We start from the raw sequence: 26,908 nt of genomic DNA, 5'->3' as shown, positions 1-26,908 counted from the left end.
AGAAACATTTGAAAACAAGTCAACAACTCTGTTAAAAACACTAATATAAAGCATAGCAATGCAGCTAAATGGCTTGGGCCCAGGATACCTTGAGGACCGCCTCTCCCCATACAATCCGCCCCGCGCTCTCAGAACATCTGGGCAGCAGTTATTGAGGGTCCCAGGGGCCAGACTAGTCTCCACGTCGAGGAGAGCTTTCACCATCTTGGCCCCGACCCTCTGGAATTCTCTGCCCATTGAGCTCCGCTCGGCCACCTCCCTGGCCCAGTTTAAAAAGGAGCTTAAAACTTTTTTGTTTAAATCGGCATTCCCTGACACAAGCCCCAATTAGCTCTCCCCCCCCCCCCCAGGCCAGTAGTGGCAAGCTGGCTTGATTGTTTTAATATGTTGTAATTTTAATGTAATTGTAATTTGTTGTATTGTTTTGATGTTTTTATGATGTTGTACACTGCCCTGATTATATAGAAGGGCGGTATAGAAATAAAATTTTTATTATTATTATTATAGCACCTCCCATTAAAAGATCCTTCTGCACCTCCCAGGTAACTACTAAAAGTCTATTTAAATAAAGAGATTTTTGCTTTCCAGGGGAAAGAGAGCAGGGAGTGGCTAGTATAGGCCAAAATCTGACATCTCTTAGGCATTATATAAAAATGCACCAGTAGAGTTACATTAAGTTTCATTAGGCAGCCCGTATATTGAATACCAACATGGTTCAACATATATAGTCAATGGTCAAAACAGATGGGTGACATTCAACTGAGCAATGCATAGAGGCTGTAGCATGCATGGAATTTTCCAGATGGGAGGGACAGTGCTAGGGATGACTCTTCCTCCTGAAGAGCTACAGCCCAGGAAAATCTTGGCCAAAGTTTGATGAATTTGTAACTTGGCTCTTGTATTCCTGTTTTTGTAAGATACTGGCCAATAGGCTTTGGAACGAAATTAATTTCATAGAATTTGCACATAACTGTGCCTTCCTAGTTTATATCTTGTTTCTGTTTGTGCACATGCATAAGGATTGTATAGAGATTTTAATATATTTTAAAATTTAATGCACAATTGTTTTAACTTTGAAAATTGCTTAATTGTTTTCTAAATTTCATGTTTATACATTTTAATGCTTTTTTATTGTTTTAAATTGTATGGTTTAAAATTCGCAGTCGCCGCCTTGAGTCCCTATATCGGGAGAAAGGTGGGATAGATGCTGCTGCTGCTGCTGATGGCATATTGGTGGACCAAAGGGAGTACTCATGAGCAGCCACTTTATTTTGTAAATTAGTGCGCTCTCTCCTCAAATGGCAGTGGGGAATTAAAGTTTGGAAGGATTCCAGACTCTTCAAAAAGCAAGCAATGCAGTCACTTCCGTCTGTTCAGTAGTTCCCTCTGGCCTCCAGGATTTTAGACAAGAGTTTGAAACAACCCTCCTGGCAACAGTAAATGTGTCTGAGCCAGAACAATTCATGACACCCAAAAGAAGGTAGCAAAATATAGCAGCTGCAGGAAGAAATCTTTTGAATGTTCTGCTCATATGCACAGCGTGTATTGGGGGGGGGGGGGGGAATGGAGTGTGTTGTGACATCAATGCCTCTTGATACATTGTAGATATTTTTCTTTGCAGCTGTGGCAGCTTTTGTTTATTTATTTACTTTGCATCCGCTTTTCCTATTTGTGAATTGACCCTGCACATAATGAAAGCTACGGTTCATACTAATGTGATCCACAAGTTCATCTTGCATAGAAAATGGGACTGTGAGGAAGGCATAGGGCAATCCACAGAAGTATCCATAGACTCTTCTTTCTGGCTTCTGCACACTTGTGGTGATTCTCTGAATGGGTAATCCTGAAGTCAGAAACTGCTTGCAGAGCTATGTTTATTTCACACAAATGCATTCGCAGACTGTGAATGTTGTTTCTCACTCAACAGCTGGTAGCACATGGGATTGGCAGGCCAAATGACCATAATTCATCCAGCTGCCCTCGGTTTAACTGATTTGATTTTGGAGAGAAGTGTAATGTGACTTTGTTCAATTTGTTCCAGCATTAATAGACTGCATCAGCTTTCTCCAACCTGTACCCTACACATATGTGGGGCTGCAAATCACATCACCCCTCACCTGACTGGTGATGATACGTAGTGTTGGCCAACTTATCTGGGGAGTGCCAGACTGGAAGAGGTTGAATCACATCATGTAAGTATGTTTCCAAACACTGATTTATGCCAGCAATGGTGAAACTATTTTTTTTATCATTAGAAAAGTTATGTTCTACCTTTCCTTTTTAAAAAAAATATACAGTGGACCCTTGTTATATGCTGGGGTTTGGTTGCAAGATCCCCCGTGGATAACAAAATCCATGGATGCTCAAGTCACATTAAATATAATGACATAGCAAAATGGTGTCCCTTATAAAAAATGGAAAATCAAGGTTTGATATTTGAAATGTATACTTTTTTTGAACATTTTCAAACTGTGGATGCTTGAATCCATGTATAAGAAGGGCCGACTGTATATCCAAAGCAGCTGACAGGAAGCTAAATTTTAAAAAGTCACAATACCAAATAAAAATTCTTAAGAAGATTAAATTCATCCTCAATGCTCAGATGGTTACAGATTTTTTTTTCTTTTTGTGAAAGAACATCTCTTGTGAAAATAATTACAAAACCAACCCCTAAAATTGGATATCACATCTGGCTTCCAAGCCCAAACAAGCACCTCATGCAGTTTCTACTAATGGCAAGGAGCCAGGAGAGGAAGTGATATGGACTTTCCAATTCTATCTCAGAAAAGCTGCAGAAAAGCTTTGCATGGATATGGTCTTCTAAAATAACAAAGGCCCAAACAAGCTTGGGAAATTTTGTTGTTGTTAAGTACCAACACGTTAGCATTTGGTGCCCTGTGAATAAAAAACCTTCAAGAGCCCCAGTTATTAACAGCCCTGCTCAAGTCTATTAAGACATCTCAGGTGGGGCAGAATTGTTATTCAGAGAGACGGTACCCTCATACCTACATCCCTGGACAGGTGGAATAACCTGTATTCAAACCAAATCGCTTTGTGCAGACCATCTGCATAACTTTCAGATTTGTTTCTGTCTTACGGCCTAAACAGACGGTCCTAAAGGGGAGGTGTCATGCCATCCCTTTGAGCACCAGATCAGGGCCACAGCATGATCCGGCAGTTTGTTGCTCCAAAAAGAAGCAGCAAATGCCACTCCTTTTTAGAACAGCAAAAAGCTGTTTTTGCTGTGGTGGCAGCAGCTTTTCAGCATTTTTTTAGCACAGCGTGTCTGAAAACTGCACCAAAAAAAATGGTGTGATGCTGCCCGCCATCTGGTCAAGGGTGCAGCATGACACCAGCATCAGGGCAGAGTCAGGGCATGTGGTGTGCAGTCTCCACCCCAATGCTGGCATTTCTTGCTGGTTTGTTTAGCCCCTTAGTTTTGATTTTTATTGCATCATAGTGCTTTAAAGTCCTTGTTCAATCTTGGATTCTTGGAGACTCTTCCGGCTAACTGTGTATCAGACAGAAGGGATGGATAGATGAATGGTGGGAATGAAGAATTCTTTATTTTCATGTGTAGGGCCCCTAAAGCCCTGATGGTAGATCTGTTCTTTACACTGATTAAAGTACAGACAAGCAGGATCATTGCACTATTTATATTAGCTAGTTAGTGAAGGCTTGCTCATGAGTGCTGAAAAAACAGCAGATGCATTTTTCAGGCTGGCAGTCTAAAGTACTGTTTGGATTAAAGCCAAAACATTGCTCGCTGGGGCTGTGGTGTGGTCTATTCATATTTATGTCAAAGGATGTTTTAGACAGGGTTTTTTCATTCTAACCTAAGGGATGGACAGTGTGTTCCTTCCTACATCTTTGACTGTGATCCATTGAAAGCATTTTTGCCCACTGATTATTTTCAAGGCTTAGTGGCTTCCTGTGTTGTGTGTAGATTGGTGAGCTAACAAGATGAAAGAATTAGGACATTATGGTATGGGAAAAGAGGGAGAGAGTGAATATTCTTCACAACACTATTCCTAAGCATTCCCCATGTGTAATAGAGCATCATTCTGTGCTGAAGGCTATTATTAAGATTTGTAACTTTATCGTTTCAAATATAGCTCTTCAAAAGAGTCTTCTATTTTTGAATGAGAGAATTACTGTTTAAATGACTCTCCCCTTTTATTCTCAGGATAGCTCCTGCTTTGCTTCTGAAGAGAATACTTGGATGCCAGTACTCATAGACAAATAGCTGAACACAATGGAAACTTTGGCTTTCACATAAAGTTTATATAGATCCTGAGTAGTAAACTTGAGGCCTGAGGGCTGGCTGCAACTCTATAAGTCTTTCAGTATAGCCCACCAACTCTTCCTATGATCAGTTCCTGCATATACATGAAGGGCTCTTGTTCTTTCTAGGAATGATGTGGTTCATCGGGGAAGGAGTTAGTAATACCCTCCAACTGTCCCAATTTGGTAGAGACTATCCCAATTTATCCTCTGTATTTCCACTATTTAAAATGTTCCATTTTCTCTCTCTTCCTCATGCTTTCTTCCTTTGTCCTGATCTTACTTCAGATTTTGAAAACTGAATTCAAAGTGCAAAAGTAGGTTGGACTTAGTTAAGTCTATAGAAAAGGAGAGGGTGGCATCATCTTGCCATTCCCAGTAGATTTAGGCAAGAGCAAACTGCCACAATTTCTCTATGCTAGTGTTTCACTCCTCAGCAATAACTTTTATAATCTGGATCACTTGTTGCTTGGCCACATGTGTCCCAGTTTTTAATCTGTGAAATGTTGGAAGGTATATTCAATTAGGCTGGCCATCAGAACTCCCACAGTTAACACCAACTTGTAATGTAATTTACTGGTACATCTTGGTCTTCGCACAGTTCTCCTCTTCCTCTCTATTTCCTAAAAAGAAAATCCCAGTTTACTGGCTGTCTGAAAACATCCAACAACATTAGGGCTTTTTCATCTGTGAAACTTCGTGCAGTTCATTCTTCAATCAGTTTTTAAGTTGAATGCTATCTAGACTGCTGATTTGCATCAATCCATGTTTTAAATCTTAAATTCTGTACCTTTGGTGTAATTACAATTACCACTATATTTTTAAAGGCTATTCTTTATTGTTAATCAAAAGTATCAATATTTACTTTTATATATAACAAATCTCATTAGCTGCAGTACAAAAAAGCAATCTTTTTCAGTTACTAAATACAACCACACTTCACTGAATGCTACAAGCTGCGGTATAAAGTATGGTCCTTGCAACTACAAACCAGTAATTAAACAGTTACACACTAAAAGTTACCCCTCATTATGTTACATGCATAAGATAACTCTATGCCTTAGTTATTGGAAAAAGGGAATGGATTGCAAGTAATGTGATTTTGGAAATCACTTACTCCCATGCTCTGTACCTTATAAATGCCTCTCTTGCATTGTAGTTGTTGTTATGTGCATTCAAGTTGTTTCTGACTAAGGGCAACAGATTTGTTGAATGTGTCCTCTGAAGAATGGTGTGAAAGGAATAGTTCAGTAAATGACATTTCACTTGAAAATTTCTTCACTGAAAAGTCAGCAAGATGGCTGGATCCACATGAACCACAATATTCTGGGAAACAATTCACACCACAATGGGGATTGGGCTCTGTTTCATCTGGACTGCTCACTACAGACGGGAGGATGGGGGGAAGCTGTTTTATTTGGTCCATGCAGAAACAGCCATAGTCAACATCTTTTTCCTTTATCCAGGTAAGGCTCACCTGGACTCCAGGCCCTGATGCTTATTTTTCAAACTCAAGTCCAGATTCATTTCTCAGTATCTTGCACACAATACTGAAACTCAATGCAAGCCACGAGAGGTGAAATATACCCTATTCCAGGTATATAATGCAGAGATAACATTCACATGCTGAACAAAATTACTGTAGCATCAGAACAAATAGGAGCTACACTGGCTTACTCACACATTTCCCAGTGCTGATAGATTGATAGGTTTAGTAGGAACTAATGTCAGTTTGAACAGAATAATTCAGAGCCAGACCTAGCATTTAGCAAGGTGAAACAATTGCCATCCTTGAAAATGCTTTAACTAATCATAAAATGCATTATCATCTTTATCAGCTTCAAAATTGGATTCAAAGTAATCATTAGCTTGGGATTCACAATGTTGTGCATGGTATAACACGCTGAACTGAGTATTATGTATTTTGGACTACTTTTTAGACCAATCTCAACTTTTTTTTTTAAGTGCAAGCTACACATTACTGACTAGAGTCAGGGTTGACCTGAAAAAAGATTGATTTTATTTAACCCTTTCATTAGTTATTAGTTCATTTTTGTTTGATACCATTAATTTATCAGTTTACATGCTTCTTCTAACTGCCAGGTTCTTTTCCCAGGGAAAACACAGGAGTATAATAATGCTATAGCTTCCAACTGTGTTGAATTTGCAGGGATAATCCCAATTAATCTTCTGCCATCTCACTTTTAAAATGCCCCAGTTTCTCTCTCCTCTTCCCACTTTGTCCCTGGCTGACTTCTATTGTTGCAATTGGATTTCAGAATGAAAAAGTATTTTTTACTAAATTAACTAAGTGGGAAGAAAAGGAAAGGATAGTCTTCCCTGTAGGCTCAGGCAAAAGCAAGCTGCACCAGCTTCTCCTTCCTTGTGTATTCACTTGCACTGTAAACCCTAGGTATACACATTTCCCTTCTAACAAATGCTTCAAATAGATTTAATTCTCTTCCAGCCCAGTTCTCTATTATGAGCTGCACTGAGACAAGGATGTGATGATGGAGAACATTTCTGACTAAGGGTGCAAGGCTTTAAGAGCTTCCCCATCCACCCTTGCTGATGTGAAGATCAAAGTAATTACTTACCCAGCCAAAAGGAAATTCACACAAGGGTCTTATTAAGCCAATTAAATTTGTTCTGTGTTACAACAGAAGCAGAGGATTCTGAATATAGTCCAGCATTTTCACTGACATTTCCTAAAAAGAACAATCAGCTAGGGAGAAAGGAAAAGCCTTTGGGTTTTTAGTACATTCATATATCCCACTTTGCTGCAGGTAAATTAATTTTCTCCTTACTATTACTAGTACTAATAAAAACAGCAACATGAAAGTGAGATATGAAAGGACCATCTAGCTCAAGAATGGTCACCTTTTGGAAAGTAGGACATCTCATTAGTTCCCCAAGAGACTTTGTAGGACTTCATCTCCTTTAAAACAAAAGAAAGAAAAGAAAAATCAGGGTTTTGTTTTTTTAAAACTCACATCCCTCCTTGCTTATGGCCTCGAGGGGGCATGGGACATTTTTAACATTTTCATTTTTATACCTGGGTCAATTTAGGTCCAAGAGAGACCTTTTGTGACAGGAAGTGCTCTGGGGATGGGGTCACTTTCTTTTTCATAAGAAGCCCAGACAAAATGCCCCTCATGCTTTCCAGAGACCATCTGGGGGCATTTAGAGTCAAAATATTTTGATCCCTAGGAGGATTTGGGGCTCCACTTTGTTCACCCTTGATCTACCTGCATTCTTTGATATCAAGAGTTGAAAACAATCTGTTCTGAGTTGGAGGGTCAGGCTAGAACTTCAGTCTGTGTAGGATATACCAGGGGGGAAATCTGTCACTTCAAGGAAGATGGCCATGACCTTTATAACAGGGGTGGGGAAACGTCAGCAACAGCTTGAAATACAAATGCCAAGCTCTGACTTTAGCCATCCAGATGTTGTTAGATTCCATGTCCATCAATCATACTCCACATACCCCAAACTAAGAAGTAATTGCATGTTGCAGTGCAAAGGTCCAAAGCAGCTAAACCTTGTAGTAGGCCAAAACTACAATCGTCATAATAAAAAGGTATGTGTGCGTGTGTATGTTTAAAAAACCATTTGGGATATTGGGATTAACTGAGTAGAGAATAAAAACTGGTTAGCTTGGAATAGTTTGGCTATCAAGGAGGAAAGAGAAAGAAGCATAAAGGGAACAAAAAGGTTAAAAGAACCAGCTACACAAGACATTCATACATTAATTCATCCATACATATAAGAAAGCTTTTTAAAAATGTCTCCAGGGATGTAAGTTACTGTTGCTCATAGACATCAGTGGAGAAGTCAAAGCTCTTAATATTGCTGAGGACAATATCACACGACGGGTTTTGCAGCTCCAATCCGAAGTCACTCCTGGTCCAATCATACGAATTCACGTTAAAAAGTGATAGATTATCACATCTGATTGCTTTCTATGGGGAATACGTCCGAGCCAGATCCAAAGGAGGACAAGGCACAGAATAATAAATAATAATAATAATAATAATAATAATAATAATAATAATTTATTAGTTTGCTGAGGCACCAGAGTTCTCTGGCAGAGAAGGCGCAATGTCTCACGACACTACAGTTCCCAGAATTCCATAGCATTGAGCCAGGACAGTTAAAGTGGTGTCAAACTGGATTATTTCCCCAGTGTGGATGCAACCCAAGAGAAGGCAACTGTTACAAAGGGAAGGAGAGTGGATTGGATTGAAGGAGGTGGTATTTTAGGGAGCATGGAGAATAAGGGAAACCGGAACATTTCTGCAATCCTCCAGAATCAGTCTCCTTTGTATCCAGAGGATTTACTTCCAAGTAAAGCTGCAGCTTCTACACTGATTATTTTGCATTGAAAGAAAATTTTTATATAGATGTAGCTGAAATGGATGAGGAGAATGACAGGACGATAGATGTAGATGTGGCTGAAATGGATGAGGAGAATGACAGGAGGATAGATGTAGATGTGGCTGAAATGAATGGGGGCTGGAGGACCCGTTTAGATTTGGTTGCCAGGGATGGGAAAATAGAGGGGAGGAAGAAATGTTTAGCAATCACTTACGTGAGGCTGGCATTCATGTGAAAGTGGAACCAGGAAGTGGCCCCCTTCTTCACCCCGGAACTGCAAAGGTTCACAATGCATTCAGAGCCCCACTGAGCTTGCCAAGGGTGCCAATTCAAATTGGTGACTCTGCATAGTATGTACTGGTATGATAATTTATTTTGCACTTGCTTTTCTTTGCCTCAGGAATGACCACAATTCTGCTCCTCACATGAAATAATTAATCATGTGAATTGCCTTGGATTCAAATTGACTGTTTCCCCTTCCCTTCAGTATTGCTTTGGATTTTAGTTCAAATTTCACATGTGATGAACTCCTGAGTCTGACCCCATTGCTCCTAGAAAGTCTGTGACATGGAACTTTAAAAAGCATCAATTAAGAGGGCAGGAATACTCTTTGTGTGGCTGGGCTTCTGAGTAGAAGCACTCAACATAAAACAGTTTTGAATGTCTATTCTAAGAGAAGCCAGATTTTCCAGATTTCAGTCCATTTAATTCCTTGGAGTTAGGACTGAAATACTATTCCTTCCTTCCAGAGGGTAAAACCTCTTGAATTCAATTGGACTTAGTTTTTTGTGGGTTTTTTGGGCTATGTGGCCATGTTCTAGAAGAGTTTCTTCCTGACATTTTGCCAGCATCTGTGGTTGGCATCTTCAGAGTCAATTGGACTTACTTCTGATTACTCAAGTTTAGCATTGCATTATAAGCCTTTTAATGTGGGGGTTGACAAAGTAAAGCCCTCTTGATAAGTGCAGCACAGTAACTCCTAGTATTCCTTACTATAGGCTACGCTGGCTACAGCTGAGTTGCAGCCCGACATCTGGAGGGCTGAACTTTACCTACCCTTTGTCTAAAGAAACACAAGTTCCTGGTTAGTACTACTGTGTTCACTCTTCTATGGTTGACCAGGAGGGTGAAATTTTTAAGACAACTCCTTGCAAAAGATTAAATTCCAGGTTTGAAATCCTGGGAACATTTCACACTGCATAATTATAGCACTATGAATTAGGAAGAATCTTTTTACTGTAAAGTTATTCAACAATGGAATTGATTGCTTCAGAGACAGTAGACTCTCTATCTTTGGAGGTCTTTAAACAGATGTTGGGCTGCCATCTCAGCAGTTCTTTAGTTGTGCATTCCTGCATGAGAGCAGATTCTTCTGGTTCTTTCAAATTCTGTGATTCTATGATTTTTTTTTAACTGTTATAACTGTTATACCTGTATCCTGTGGAATCCTGGGATTTGAAGTTTAGTAAGAAACATTTAAAATTTTCAGCAGGAGAGCTCTAGTGCCACACCAAACTACAAACCCCACAATTTCATAGTGTGCAGCTATGGCAGTTAAAGTGGAATAGTGCTATATCTGTTTAGTGTGAAAGGACTCCTAAGGAGAAGGCCCTGTCACTGAATGTAGTGCCTTTGACAGCCTTACCAGGCTAAAGATCTGCAAGGAAATGAAGTCAGGTGGTAGCCAGTCCTGAAATGGCATTCTGGTCTTGGCAGGGCTCCAGTCATTGTGCGCCTGATCAACAACACAGTCAGCTCTACAGCACCCAACCACTCCTTCCCACTGCAGCAGCTGAAATGGCAACCACAAAGGACAACTTCACAGGAAGACAGTAGGCCACTTGTAACCTGAGCACACAGCCTGTATTGTGGGGCTGAGAGGCAGCTGGCATCCTCCCACATTCAAACATTTTTTGGTCAGGATGCCATTTTGCATCTACAGGGGAATGAATAAAAATGGGAATTGGCTGAGATCTGTAAATCTAATGGACTTGCATGTCTATTCAAAACCCATTCCCTTCTCCCAATATCAGTGTCCTAATAGGGGTTACTGGAATGCTAGGAATATTGCTAGGAAAATATGTTTCTCCCCAAGCTACTGTGAGGATTATGCACAAATTCGAAGAAACAAGTAAGCTTGAATGGGCTGTCAGTTATCTATCTCAGCTAATTGTTTCTGGCTCCACTACATGACTGCTTTCCTGGTGCTTTTCTCTAAGGCAGGATCCAATGCCAGTAATGAATTCAGCTGACAGAAAAGTTCCTGAAATGGGTGGAGGAGTGTGGGTAGGCAAGATAAGTACAGGGAAAACACTGCTCATCTGTGTACTCCTTTTTCTATGAAAAGGGCTCCTGCTTTAACTTTGAGCTCAGGAACATTTAAATAGGCCTTTCTCAACCTAATCTTCTCCATTTGTCTTGGGTTGCAGTTTTCACCATCCCCAGTCAGCATAGCCAATAACCATACTGGCTGGGGGATTATGAGAGTTGTGGTCCAACACATGTGGGTGACATGTGCTTTTAAAAAAGAGAAGTCTGGCATCATCAGACCTAGTTTCAGTCTGATGAAGAAGGAAGTATTTGGTATTTGTTAACTCTGTGGGGGGGAAATTCTAACATTTCTAGGAAAAACCAAGCACTGGTACCAAGAAAGAGGCCCTTGTGTGTTTCTCAGTTGCTTTTAAATTTTTGTGCTTCATTTACCCAGCAAGGCTGAGGGCCATGCCTTTATAAATAAGCACACATACACAATCCTACTTTAATTCTTGCTTGGCTAATCTTCTGGGTCAACCTAGGTATTTCCATTGAATTCTATTTCATATCTAGGGCAATAAGATTTAAGTTTAATATCAAAAGTATATTTCAAAATATCATGTTCCATATATTGTGCTTTTTAACTATGTTCCAATCTTCCTGTACTATGTATGAATTAATCTGGTTTATGCTGTGTTTGCTTCACTTTATGTATTTATTTATGGTTAGCTACCTGAATCCCATTTGGGTAGCAGGAACAGTATTAATCTAACAAACAAATAAATTAATGTTGTTGGTAGTCAATACCAAAATATTGATATTGCTCCAGTAATGGGAGGAAGTCATTCATTTAAACTTTGGAATTTCCTTGTGCTTGAATTTTATTACTTTTTAAAAGATGATATAATAAACAAACATATGGCTAGAAGGCAAATGACTAAAAGATACATGAAAGTGAAAGAGACATACAAAAAATGTGAAAGATTTCAGCTGAGAAACAATTTCACTTTTAAAATGCATTCTGCAGAATTTTTCAATTAAAATATACATCTCTTACTTTTTAAAGGTTTAAAATATCTAGCCATTTTCTGTCAAGATGCAGAAAGAATATTGGTTGATGTTTTAAATGGCAGTCAGTCTGCAGATAGCATCTATGGGTTCAATGCATAATAACGAATTAACAGAAAATAGTGTTTTACTACATAAAACATTCTGTGTCACATCCATCTAACTGGAAAAAAAGCCTTTATGAGTGATTGATTGGAAAATCAGGAATATTTCTTCACACTCTCCTTACCAAGAAGCCCATCTCTCTTGAGAAGAATAGTTTGCATTTTGTACTTTTTTGCATCACGGGATGGAAACTAATCATACAGACACTTGTTGCAGAGTCTCAGGCCTGGGGCCTGTGAAAATACTACCAAATGATGAATATACACTTCTGATGGAAGGCAGAGCTTCTGGGTCTAAGTATACAACTTACAGAAAGCTGTAAATTGAAACTGCACTCTCACCTATTTACATATGAGGAGGGGTAGATTACAGAATTGCACAAAAACTAACAAAATGAATTTCAACAGGGAAAAAGGTAAGATACTACACTTAAGCAGGGGAAAAAAATGAAAGGCACAGATAAAGGCATGTCATCAGTACACATGAAAGGGATCTAGAAGTCTAAGTAAACCACAAGCTGAACATGGGTCAGCAGTGTGATGCAGCAGCTAAAAAAAAAAAACCCAATAGGATACTTCTCTGCATCAATAGGAGTGTAGTGTCTAAATAGAGGGAAGTAATAGTATCACCTCACCTGGAATACTATGTAATATAATTGGCCAAGATGGCTGAGGCTTCTGGGAGCTGAAGTCCAAAACATCTGAAGGACAAGAGTTTGGGAATCACTTTCTTAAGTTAATAAAGGCGGGATACAGATGGGCAAAAAGGGGTGTGTTCATGACGTCATGAAGGTATAGCCTTCAGACGGCCCTTACCTGAATGCCGCCATGAACACGCCGCCCACACACCCCAAGCGGGAAGAAGCGGCATTAAAAAGGTGCTGCTTTTCCCCACTTCTTTTCTATATACTGCGCAACTGCGCAGCTCCGTCTATAAGCTGCTGCACTGGTACGCCAGAATTGTTACGCCGCTAATTTAAGTTGCCCATTTAAAAGCTCCGTGTCTTCTGCGTCGCATAATGAGTCGGGGTCCTGGAACATGCGCAGTTTGCACCGAGGCTCTAATTAGAGCGTCAGATGCCATGCAGATGTGGAAGCTGCAGCACAGCTGCACTCTATTTTAATGTTCGTAACCCTAACCCTAACCTAACCCTAGAGCAACATGTACACATGCGCTACTGGAATTGGGGAAAGTTTGGAATTTAAAGTGAACCCCTACACACATTCCTGTGCCATTTTCACCTAACAATAAAAAACCCCTAAAACTTTAAATATTTACATATGTACAAGGGAGGTGATGGGGGATGGCAGGGGGACAGCAGTGGCAGCGGCGACAGCTGTGGCTGTGCATTGCAGATTCAGCAAGAGCGTGGGGACCAAAGGAGAGGAGGCATCCATGATGCTGGTGACACTACCAACGTGCAAGTGGACAAGGATGCCAACACCAGCTGATCACCAGCTGGCAGGAGACCACCATTGTTCTTGGGCAGGGCGAGGGAAAAAGTTTAAAGGGGCCTGGGCGCTTTAAATGTGCACATAGGCTTTCTGCCGCCGGTGCTGAGCGCCGCAGCTGCGCAGCTGCGCATCCGCCAGCCGGCAAAAGAAAAAAAAAGCCCCATTTTTGGCCGCCCGTGCAGAAGCTGCCTCTCTCTTTGCAGCATCCTCCGAGGCGGTGGTATGGAAACTGTGGGTCAGAAACGGCCCCAGGCGAGGCGTCTTCACTGCCCCCCATGTGGAAGCCCCATACACCTGAGCCACACCCCTGGGGCGGGCGGTCTGGAGGCTCCGTATTCAGCAGAATACACCTCCAAGATGTCTTCCCATGCCCGTCTGTACCCCGCCAAAAAAACTCTGAACACTAAAATAAGGATTGCTCAAGCCATTGTATTCCTCCATCACCATGTACAGATACAAGAGTTATACAGTGAAGAAAGCCGATAGAAGAAAAATCAACTCATTTGTGATGTGATGCTAGAGAAGAGTGCTGAGAATACCGTGGATGGCCAGAAAGACAAACAATTAGATTTTAGAGCAGATCAAGCCCGAACTCTCCCTGGAACCCAGGATGACTAAACTGAGGCTATTGTACTTTGGCCACATCATGAGAAGGCTTGAATTATTGGAAAAGACAATGATGATAGGAAAGGTAGAGAAAGTAGAAAGAGAGCATGACTACGCACCAGATGGTTAGACTCAGTCAAAGAGGCCACAGTCCTGAGCCTGTGGCAGCTGAGCAGAGTAGTGAAGGACAAGGGGTCTTGGAGGTGTCTCATCCACAGGGGTCCCCATGAGTTGAGGTTGACTTGAGGGCGGTTAACAACAACAAAAAACTACTTATTTTGGTGCAATCCCTAGTTGTTGTTATTATTATTATTATTATTATTATTATTATTAACCTTTATTTATAAAGCGTTATGCCAGTGTAATCCACCAAGACGATTCTGGCCATAGACAAAAAGCAAAATTTACTGTTGCTGCATGAATTCTAACTATAGATCAGTTATATTCTCCTTTTAAAACAATAAAATATAAAAGTGCTAAGGTTTGTACATGGAAAACATTGTGTAATTCTTTCCTCTCTATCAGTCCCACAGCTAATATTTTCCTTACAGTCAATATACAGGAAATATATAGCTTCACTCCATGAGGCACCTAAGACTGGGGGAGGGATTGATTAGAAAAAAATGGCATAGGATGGTTAAAGATCTTCCTTCCCATACTACTTTCCCAGTTCAATGGGAGACAGGGACTCCCACAGCTGCTTTGAAATTAAAAACCACAAAATTGCAGGAAAACTAATTACAGATTAGCAGCATCTCAGGCATTTCATATAACACGAACCAGAGTAGAGCAGATATGATACTTTAGCTCTTGCCCTTTGAGAAGACCAAGGACAAAACCTCCAAATGGCCCAGAAGTATTTGCTGTTGTGCACAAGAGTACTTTTGTTGCTTTGGGACTGGAGATCTCCTCCTGACCTGAATTATATTGTCAGAGGTGCTGCTTCCCTCCTGCCCCAAATCTCTACATTTCCTCTTTTTCTTCCTACCATGAATAAAATAGCAAACAGACAGATAGGTAAGGGCAGAAATCAATTGAGGCTTTTAGGGAGAATTGATGTCTGAAGAGGGCACACAATTTTAACCATAAAGAAAAAAGTGCTTAAAACATTGTATTCTAAAAATAGGCCTCAAAATACTGAAAGATATTTATGCAATCATATCCTGGAAAAAATTCTAAAGCAACAGGAGCAAGAAAGCTGGATTCTTCCCATTCTTGCTAGGCTTCACTTTGCATCAGACTATCTAGCCTAACTAATGGTGAGGCACCATGGGAGTAAACTTTACACACTATCTGGTGGCAAATGAAAATTCCCTATGGCCTAGTTCATCTGCTGATGCACATAATGTGATTTCTCTAGAGTAGAGCTACATAATGCAAGCTGACTCCACTGACAAGCCTTTTGTCTGATTCCATTAAATAGCCTTGATTCTGAGGCATGTGACTTCATATTACAGTTGCCTGGGTGGAAACTGGAAAGGGTTCTTGTGCCTTTGACAGTTGTGTAGCAGATGGAACTTCAGCAGGTGTTGATTGTCACAAAACTAGGAAACAGCAACACTTGCTCAAATTCCTGTCCATTAAAGATACAGGAGCCCATGACAGTGTTACCCTGACAACCCTACTAGACAGCAAAGTTCTATCTGTGTTGCTGTATTTTATGACCCATCAAGATATGCAAGTTACCAGGCCTGGTATCTGTGCACAGTATCCTTGGGATAAATCTCTCCATGGGAAATGTAGTGGAAGGCACTTCCTGGAGTAGCTAGAATGATTGCTTTGAAGCCACTTTGGGAAATGACTGCCAACACATTTCTGGTTTCATCATGCCACCCTCTAGTGCTAAGCAGGAGCTACTGAAAAAAAGTTTTTTTCAAGCTGCACTGCAGTAACAGGCAGGGTCCTGTGCTGCTGTGAGAAGCATGGGATCCTTTTTAAAAATGATGGAACTGATGAAAAATTAGATTATCAATGTTATTTATTTATAAATAAATAAATAAATAAATGGCCTTCCTTCCTCACTATTACATTGTATTGTTAAAGAAGGTTGCAAAATTTCCTTCTAAATGAAGGATCTGCTTATGATAGCCAGAATGGTGTACTGGTTTGAGTGTTGGACTAGGACTCTACAGATCAGTGCTCAGTTCTCTGCTCAGTCATAGAAACCCGCTGGGTGACCTTGGGCTAGTCACACACTCTCAACCCCAGAAAACCTTGTGATAGGTTCACCTAAGGGTTCACCATAAGTTGGAAACAACTTGAAGGCACACAACAACAATGAATGAAATAATACTCAGTGCACTGAAACTCTACCCTTTTTGGCCAGTTATCACATTTTTACCATTTATGCCTCTGTTGCCTCCCCGGACTCACAAGTTATAGGTACAGTGCGTCCTCAGCATATGTGCCCTTGGCAGATGTGCATTTATGCTTCCATGGATGGCAAGCAGCAAGGGACACAATGATAGTGCGTCACCATCAAAATTAATAGGACTCCAGCATACACAAAATTTGCCTTACCCAGGGGTGGGTGTGCGTCCAGAACGGATCCCACGTGTATGGCAAGGAAAGACTGTAATGTGCTTTGTAATGAATTACTTCCCTTGTCCTTTGCTGATGATCTGTATAAGTCTGTAAAAGGAAGGATTTGGTGTAGGAAGGTCATAGTCCTGAGCCTCATTCCCACTTACAAATAATTTGGTTTCCAATATGAATCGATGGATCAGTTCAGCAGCAGTGTGGCATTCACACTGCATTTGCACCAATCAAAGCCCTCTTTCACAGCTCCCCCCCATCCAGGCAATATGCTGAGGAAGGGGCAAGAGGCTGCAGCAGCAGAGGTTCACTTCCCCACAATGGGAGCAATACAGATGGCCGCAGAATGTGGCAATGGTAGTGGCTCATTGGAGGTGGACCTCCAGGAGAGGGAGGCCATCCCTGAACTGGACCATCGTCACTGTGCCACCGCCTGTCCCTTGAGGTACCTGGGGATGTTCAGAGGGCTCCCCAGTGAGTACTGAGGGGAACACCTGGGAGGAAGAAATTGTGGTTAGGAAAGAGGCGGTGGCAGCTGTGGCCATTGCAGCAGCCACATTTGGGTGGATAGCCCCCCCCCCTGAAGCTTGGGAAGAGGGACAAGCCCAACTCACACTCACACTCACTCATTGTGCGCAAGTCAACAATTACATCACAGGGAGCAAATTCAAAGCCACATTTGGTTCACACTTATGCTGAATTGCTTTATCAGTAAAGATGCAAAAAAAATGAGCGTCAAAATGACACACTTTATATGGGTCTAGCACAGGCCCCCTTTCCAAACCACTTCAGTGATTCGGATCAAGTGCGAACCAGGATCATTTAAACCACTTCAAACTGATTTGCAAACTGGTTTAAGATGTAGTAGGAACGAGTCCTTGATTTGGCATGAACAGTACTGATTAATCCTTTGTCATACCACCTTTGTGCATGCTTTTAAAATGTCCCAGTTTTTCTCTCTTCCTGTCACTTCTGCCCCTTTGTCTTTGACTTACTTTGATCACTGCAAACTGAGTTAATCACACAAAAGTAATCTGCACTCAATTCAGCAGGAGGGAGAGAAGTGAAGGAGGGAACATGTTGCCCTTCCCAGTAGGCTCATGAAAAAGCAAACTGCTGCAACTTCTCCTAGCATGTGTGTTTTTCCTTATTAATAACTTTTGCCATCTTGATAATACTCTGATGTTGCTTGGCCACATGTGTCCAGTTTTCATTTGTGAGATGTTGGAGGGTATGGAAGGGTCAGTTTTATTAATCTCCCCCCCAATGTTGGAGCTTTGTTAGTTATTGCCTGAGAATATACCCATGTGTGAACTGTCCCCTTGATTACTGACAGGTGAATGTGAGAAATGAGTCCATCATGTTTAAGGGGTAGAAGATGAAAATATTGCTGCACTATTGGATGTGTGATGATTAGTTCACACAAGACCCAATACTTGACATTATGCCCAGCAAGAAGGGGAAAAATTGAATGTGCATGTGTGAACCAGTCCTATGTAATTGCTCTATCAATTGTCTAATGGTCTCTGTGAATTTCAGTGAATCGTTTGTCTTTCCTGAACATCTGCAACATCTAGTCCTCTCCAATTGTTGCTACTTCATTGGGATAAATAAAACCCAACTTCATTATTACTATAATTACTATTATTAGCTTCATTTATACCACACTGTTCTCTCAGATTGGGTCTCAAGGCATTAACAGTGTGACCCTGATCTCAGCTGAAACCCTTAAGCCCCGTTGTACAACAAATGAAGATCAACAGAGGGGAAAATGTTGTAGAACCCTTAGGGAGGCAGCATAAGAGAAGTTCTACTGCAATTTGCTTAGCTTTTCAAGCAAAAAAGGCCAAGCTGCTTTGCCAGTGTGGCTAACTAAGCTCTAAGGCAAACTTGCTGGGTTTTTATCTTGGATGGACTATTAGAAATGACAGCACAGGGATCCCCTGCAGGATAATCTCTCCAATGAATGAATATTTGATATGAGGGCTATCCCTTTATAACTGCCTGTTTCACTACCAACTCTTAATCTAGAAAAAAAATTACTCAACCAGGCATATCTAGGGCAGAGAGTGAATGCTAGGCCCTGCCAAAGCAGGGAGATGCCTGAACATCACTGAGCAAAGCTAAAGAAGGAGCGGGAGGTGACATTACAAACAAACAAGCCAGAGGAACAACTCATATTAAGGGCGAGCAACAAGATTTTCCAAACCTGCAGAACCTTACAGTGCTTGATAAATGTGCTTTCCCCTCTACTTCCAAGCAGCATGCTTACAGACTTTTCATCTCTTCAGACAGATCGGGGGTGGGGGGTGGGGGGGTGTTGTTTAAGCAACACAGAGTGTACTTCATACTGGATCCTTAACTTCAAACTGACATCTGTATAATTTATATTGCTAGAACAGCTGTGAGAACGATGTGCACAGCAGGGGAGGAGAGAAGGCAAGTGGGGAGATTTCCCTTAAAATCTGTAATCATTCACTCAAACCTGACAACTATAGATTCCTTGACTAGGGAGATTGTCTACTGATCCCAGCCTTGGGAATTCCAGTTCAAGGTATTTAAGGCCCCATTCCCATTGGGCATATAAAGCAATGCATTTTGCTGCGATTCTGACTCAGATCTTTTTTACAAGTCGTATTTGAATCTGGTCCCTTGTTCCCATTACAAAAGGGTGCAAACAGACTCAGGTTTTTTTTCCTCTCACGTTCTTGTTCCCATTGAAATTTTCTCCAATGTAATTTGAAGCGGACCTTTGTGTTCCCCTTTCCCATTACCCTTCCAGAACATCTTTTTTTAAAGCAGCTGTCAATTAACCATAGGAGCTTGACAGGACAGTGACGTCAGTTGATTTGATGCATTTTGGCGCAGGCTATTTTTGTTCCCTGTTCCCATTTGCGTTTTTCAAACCTGTTTTTCTGTTTTGTTTTGTTTTTAAGCAGCCAATCAATCATTTAGGGGCTTTTCCCCTCTGGGAAAGGGAGAAGGAGCCTCCATCCTTCCAAGTCCCTGTGCCTCCCAAGCTGTCCTGTGTCTTCCCAGAGCCCCTCTGGGAAAGGGAGAAGGTGCCTCCATCCCCCCCCAAGTCCCTTTGCCTCCTCCATTGCTCCCTGGGCTGTCTGGGGGGAGATCGAGCAGGCATGTAAAAAAAAAGAAAAAATAATAGTTAAAAATTGTGTTCAATGGCTCTCCTCACACATCGATCTATGAATGTGGAGCAGGGGGGAGGTTGCAGGGGGGCGTAATGTGTTTACCGCATTTGGAGGTCAATATAGCAATTTGCTATGTTTGGACACCTGACAGAGAGCCTAGGCGATCGAAAGCTTAATTTAAAAATAAATAAATTTGTCTACACATGTGACTGCCTTATCCTGCTACCCACTCCACTGGGGGAAAGGCTATGCAAACAGGGGGGAAATGGCACCGGTAATACAGGAAAGAGAGCAAAGCGGGTGACACTCCCAGGCCAGCCCCTTGAGCACTGCTCCTCCCATCCCCAAGTTCCCGAATCGGACACCCATGTCATTTCCATTCATTTGCCTCAGATCAGACATGGGAGGTGCAAGAAAAACCTCTGGAACAGTGCAGTCAAATTAGCCCAGGTTCGACACCCCCCCCCCCTTGATTCAGATTTTCCCTGGAAAAATCAATTACATAGGGATCAGATCCAAATTCCAATGGGAACGAGGCTCCCATAATCCGAGTCTTGATCCGCTTTATAAGCCAGTGGGAATGGGGCCTAAGTTGCAGTAAATACTACCCAACAATGGGGAATAGAATAACTTCTCCAACTATAAAGGCACACACAGAAACATACAGTATTTAACACACACACACACATACACAGAGAGAGAGAGAGAGAAAGAGAGAGAGAGAGAGAAAGAGAGAGGTGATAATAAAACCTATAAGCAATTTTAAAAAGAACAAAAATTCCCCAAATCTCACAGAATGATAATATACCAAAAAATTATTGCCAGATAGGAATGTAAATTTCCCATTTTTCATTCTTGCAGGAAAGAACAAAAAAGTTCCTATCATATTCTCCATGCTTCATGAGTAAACAAAGTTTTTTGTGCAGTTTGCTGTTGCTATTGGTGTTCTGAAAGGTATTTACACAGAAATGTATGTGGTCTCTTGCACAGGGAGGAGTGCATTAAATACACTGTTCTGTTCACAGAAAATGTTTGCTTCTCTGAAGAACCACGTGTATTTCTGTGCAGAAAACACTGACTGAAATGTGAACACTCCCACAGCACCTTTGCAGCTATTTCTTCTTTCTCAGTTGGAAAAACAAAATAAAAGGGTTATTTCCATACCTAGTACCAACTTAATGATCATCAGTCCATTTTTTTACCTCTCTTAATCAAGAAATGCCAGTTTCCAAATGTAAAGTAAAACAATAGCAATGGGTGTAGAGAGGAACATCTATGTATTTCTTTGTACAGCAGCATAATCAGTTCTACTCACATGAATACTGAACATGCTACTTGCTCTCCTGAAGCTGTTTCCTGAAATCTTACAAGAATATGGCAAATATGGCAGTATCAAAGGGCTTCTCTGAAAAAGAAATGGACTGGAAAATGTAGCAAGCTGTTAGGTCCAGGCTGTTACCTATTGTGTTGTCATTGGTTTTGCAATGTGCTTTCTAAATCTGTATGCTCAATATCCTCCACATTACATCATGCTTTCTCCTGGTGAGAGCTGTAGTAGGTTTGGAGAGCTCACAAACTCAAGCAAAGAGCTAAAAAAAAAAAACCCAGATGTAACATCTGCCATCTAAGCCAAGTACCTCACATCACATCTTATGGAAAATCTAGTTACAGCATAGATAAAAATCCAATCTCACTGTGACCCTTTTGTTAGATGAGCTCAGTATGACAGGTAAACAGCATATTGGGCCTATGCACTATTCAGAGTGTGGTTAGAACAAAGAAGCCCCTGCCTTCCTCTGTGATATTTGTGTGTTTCCTGCCTGTACATGACAGGTTCTAATGGCCCATGATATAATGAATACTCCAGCTGGCCTCAGCACAAGTTCCCAACCTGTGCAAATTGATTCAGCTCTGACACAAAATCCATTAGGGGCCTCGATGTACAATGAGAAGAAATAAGTGTGCCAAAACCTAGCCATATACAGAAGCTGATCCAGCTTTGATTTATAGATGACTGTTCTGCTTTTACTATCCTCTCTCGTTGCAGTTTCTTATGGAATAATATTCCTTTGGCTTCTTGGGTTTCCATGGATCGGGAGAGAAAGTATAGAAGCTGAAGTATATCTTATGGATTAGAATGATGGCAATAAAAAGAGAAACATTAACAAATAATTTTACTCCTGTTACTTTGTGGTGGTGGGGAGGCTTCCACAATTGGTGTAGGTCTTTAGAATATGATCTTGCTTACTTTTTTGGTATAGTGAAACTGGAAGGAAACTCGGGCGCATTACAGACCGCCCGTTTGGGGTGGCCTGTATCCGGCCCTTTCCCTGTTGGATCGGGGCCTCAGCTGCCACAGTGGCAGCCTCTGAGGCCCCGATCCGCCGCTTTCTAGGCTGCGGGGAAGCGGCAAAAGGCCGCTTCCCCGCGGCCTGAAAAGGGGTGTCCTTGGGGTTTCATGCCCCAAGGACACCTGACAGCAGCGGGGACATTTGTGTAGAGGCTGTGCCAGCGATGCAAATCGTGGAAGGAGCTCTGAAATGGAGCTCCTTCCGGGGCCACCAAAAGAGCGCCCCAGGCACCCTCGCGCGGTGCGAGGACGTCACTTCCGCGCTGCCCCGTTTGGAGGTGGCACAGTGGTGATGTCCCCATGGCGGCACCCGTGTGCATAGGGCACCGCCATTTTGTATGGACTCAGTCCGTACTAGGGTTAGGGGCGTCAGGAAGTGATGCCCCTTTCTAACCCTAGTACGCAGTATAGGCGCGTCTGTAACGTGCCCCAGTTCCAAACCTTCTGGGAAACAAAGGAATGAAATCTCTCTCAAACTATCTTCACTGGTGGGCACAAAGTATTAACAAGAGTGTCATAGAGAGTTTTGCACTTCTTATTGAATATAAGCTGTTTTAAACAGCCAAATTTGTTTAGTTTCTCAAAGTACAGGTTGGATTTCCTCTTGACTATTTGAAAATAAGGAGTGACTGCAAATGCATGAGACCATGCAGATATAAGATAGTGTGCTCATGGAGAGAGAAGGGCTGAGCAAATAGCTTCAGGTGAGAGGTGATGCAAGCAAGCCAGGCCGAAATGGACAGAAATGCCTTTATACTCTGAAGAAACTAAATCCATCTGATTTTGGAAGCTAAATAGGGTTAAGTACTTGGAAGGAAGGTCACCAGAGAACTACAGGCTGTATTCAGAGGAAAGCAATAGCCAACCACCTTGAGTATTTCTCGCCTAGGAAAACCTCATGAAATTCATGGGGTGGCATTAAGTCATTAGGCAACTTGAAGGTTTATACAGCACACAGAGGAGAATGCTGTTACTTTCCCACCAAAGTGGTACCTATATATCTACTTGCACTTTTACATGCTTTCAACCTGCTAGATTGGCAGAAGCTGGGACTAGTGATGGGTTCTCACAGATTTGGGCCTCAAACTGCCGACATGCTGATCGTGCAACCATCAGAGTCAGCATCTTAACTGCTGAGCCATCACATCCCTGTTATAAAAGGTAGTAGTGGATGGCAAATGAAAGGATTGCAAAGGGCAATGCTTACCAGTTCCAGAAGCCAGGCTCCCATCTGGGGAAAGGCTGAGAGTTGAATGAGACAAAGGGCCAGAAGTTTCAAGCCAGCTTGGGGGTGTGACATGGTGTTTACACATGCCACGTCCCCAAGTTGTATGGAAGTCGCATTGGTTATTACATGCTGGGTGGCTTTGGGGCGACTTGGGGACATGGCATTTAGATGCCACAAACCCAAGCTGCATTTCTGCATTTCCAGAAAAGGCTTTTACTGTGTGCCATATTCCTGGAAGCTTATGGATATTCCAGAGACCATCATCTTCAGTTTGTAGCTCTCTTGTGTTTTCTAATGTTTTTATCTTCTCTCTTTCCTTCTTATTTCTTCCTGGAAAAAATCTGTTAAGGACAAAGGATGGAATAAAACCATTGTGAATGGTAGCAGCTTTTGGTCTGGAATCACCCAGTATGTTGTAATGTGTAATTCTTCTTTTCTCTACACAATTTCTAGTTTCAATGCACAAATTTATTGTGGAGAATCTTTTTATGAGAGGGATGTGCTATATTTTTTAACGTCATGGCTACATTTTCAGTAATAATGATAATAATACATTTCTTACTTGCCTTTCCCCAAGGTTCTGGGTGACAAAAGCCAGTTTAGTCCTGTCCAGCTGAAGTAAATGTACTCCAGAAGACCTGAATGTATAGGTATAAATGATATTTATACTTTTAAAGCTTAATGGTGTTTTAAAGTATTAGCATGTTTAATTGTGTTTTATCTTTTTGCAATCATCTGGTTTTTAACTCCATCTTGTTTTAGCTTCTACTGTAAGTTGCATTGGGTCCTACATTGGGAGAAAGGTGGAATATAAGAGCTCATGTAGACAAGTGGCTTGGAACAGCCTCTGGCTGCTCCAACCGTGAACAAGCCCCAATCAGTGAGGGACTGTGGTTACCAGAAGCTGTGGTACCGAGGCTGGCCACTGCTGCAGTTCAGAACAGACTGCTAGCAAGGAACAGTTTTTTTCCTGCTTCTTTTGTGGCCAGGTTTGGGCCACATTAGCCGGCCTCAGCATGGCTTCTGGCCAATCTGGGGACATACATCATCTGCATGCCTGACCCTAGATCAGACCAAAAGCAGCACTTTTTGCCTGTCTGTTTTGGGCCCTAAGTAAAAAGAAAGAAAGAAAGAAAGAAAGAAAGAAAGAAAGAAAGAAAGAAAGCAATCTATCAGTGTAAACACTATACCCATTTCAGTAACATCTGCTGGTAACATATACCAAAAAAGTACCCCAAATGAGCCATCCAGCATACTTGATGTCTTATTTTCAAAGTTGATTCCTTTGTGGTGCAGAGATGCTAAAGATTATATTGAACCAAATAAAAGTGGTTCTCGTTACTCTTTTGTATGGATTCTTTCACCTACAGCTCCTGGCTTCCAAGCTGTTTTGACCTTGACTTCAGGGAGAGCTACATAGATCTTGAAAATATTACTTTTATCCTACAGCTCCCCAGATTCCTCACATTTGTAGGATTCTGAGAGTTATAGTCCAACAAAAACTAACCTTCTCAAGCTCAAAATCTATGGTGCATCCCATGAAATGGAGAGTCCTTGGAATCTGATTCTATGAAATTATGTGGATGCAGTGAATTGATTTTCCCCAAGAAATCACAAATAAAATACCAAGGAGCTAGAAGCTGGCATTGCTTATGGTCATCACATGCTAATATTCTAAAGCTGATGGTAAAGGTAGTAACTCCTACCTAATACACTACTTGAACAGGAAAATATGTTTGCTTCCCTAATTATCTTTGCTTTTTAATTACAGCTGTATCTGGAGCATCACGATCCCTCAAAGGAATCTTGGAGCACCTTTGAGACCAACTGAAAGAAAGAAATAGATAGTATAAGCTTTTGTAGGCTTAAGTTCATTTCATCAGATGCATGTAGTAAAGTGCCTAGAGGTGTAATAGTTGAAGAAAATTTAAAATGAAATAGAGAACAGACTGACTGGCTTACAGTAACCAGTGTGAGAGAGGTCAATGAATTATCATGGAAGGACCTGCCATTTCTTGATTGTCTTCACTCCTTTGTATGTTTTAAAATAAACTGTTGAAATCTGAAATCTCCTCCTCAAAAGTGGCAAGGCTTTTACAGAATTGGGGTTTGGACCAAATGACTTCTCGGGATACCTTCTAGCTCTATGATTCTGTCATAGTAACAAAAAGAACTGCAAAATGGGTCAGGCTGGTTGGATAAATTATAGCTCCACAAATTGCAACCTTATGGGTGACCTTGGGCAAGTCACACTCTCTCAGCCTAAGAGGATGGCAATGACAAACCCAGTCTGAAGAAACTTACCAAGAAAACCCCAGGATCGAGGTGCCATAAGTCTGAAACAACTTGAAGGCACATGACAACATGAACAAGGAAATGGGCAGGGATGGTTCTGAAAGAAGCATGCCTTTCTTTTCCCACCTTTCCTCCCCCACTAAAGAATGTATGAATGCCATGTTGGTATAAAGAGAGAGCAAAATAAGCCACTTGCAGTTGTGAGTGTGGTCCTTCAAATTCCCAGAACACCCTCCTGAAATAACAACATATTTCCCTCAAATATGGTGAGGGATTTTACACTGTGGAGCCTGTGTGGAGTAGCGATTTGAATGTTGGAATATGACTCTGAAGAACAGAGATTGAATCCCTGCTTGATCATAAAATCCACTGTGTGACCCTGGGCAAGTCACTCTCTCTCAGCTTCAGAAGATGGCAGTGGCAAACCCCCTGTGAAGAAACCTGCCAAGAAAACCCCATAATAAGGTTGCCTTAGGATCACCATAAATTGGGAATGACTTGAAGTCGCACAACAAGAACAACAACAAAACAAAAATACTGCTGAATACTGCCTTTCCAAAATATACAAAGGCGGGGGGAGCATGTCAGGCATGCTGGTGCAGCCCATCGGAAAATGCACGGGGGCAAAAATTGCCCCTCTTCATTGCCACAATTTCCCACGCCTGAAAAATGCATAAGATGTTGTGTTATTCAACTTGCTCCAGGAATGTGAACCATGAGAAAAAGGAGAAAAGAAAATGAATTAATTCCTTTTCTGTCCCTTGTGTGTTACTTAAATCTTCAAGGACCAGCAACCATTCTTAAAGGATTACTGATAAATGCAGGCAGCAGAGTTCCCAGATGTAGTGGAAACTGTTCAGATTATGCAAACCTAACAAATGGGATTAAATGATTAGGTATTGTTCACAGGAATGGCAACTTGGGGAAAGAACATGAAGATCAAGTTTTGATTATAATGCAAAAGGGGGTGTGAGTATTGATAAAGGCATTTTTCTTTCTTTCTGAAATGTGTTTTTCTTCATTCTACTGGCTATATTGTGGTTATCATTTTCAAAGTCCAGGAAAGGAAATGGAGGTATTGTACTGAGTTTCTTAAAAATGTAGAATTGTAACAAATTTTAATGCCAGACACCTTATCTTATTTTCCACATGGTATTTTATTATTTTAAAAAAATTGTAGCTGTAACCCTCATGTATGTGCATA

At 41.4% G+C, this 26,908-nt stretch overlaps 1 long non-coding RNA gene across 1 annotated transcript; it reads left to right on the top strand.

Annotated features, from left to right (window-relative positions):
* Positions 1 to 2,052: 2,052 nt before the first annotated feature.
* LOC149315911 (uncharacterized) lies at positions 2,053 to 26,683 on the top strand. Its single transcript, XR_016280687.1, has 3 exons — positions 2,053 to 2,192; positions 23,987 to 24,059; positions 25,181 to 26,683. It is a non-coding gene; the product is annotated as an uncharacterized LOC149315911 (long non-coding RNA).
* Positions 26,684 to 26,908: the final 225 nt, after the last annotated feature.

Source organism: Sceloporus occidentalis, unplaced genomic scaffold (genome assembly GCF_023333645.1).
Source record: "Sceloporus occidentalis isolate IW3139 unplaced genomic scaffold, rSceOcc1.0.p SCAF_3, whole genome shotgun sequence".
NCBI lineage: Eukaryota > Metazoa > Chordata > Lepidosauria > Squamata > Phrynosomatidae > Sceloporus > Sceloporus occidentalis.
This window is presented reverse-complemented; position numbering and strand designations above follow the sequence as displayed.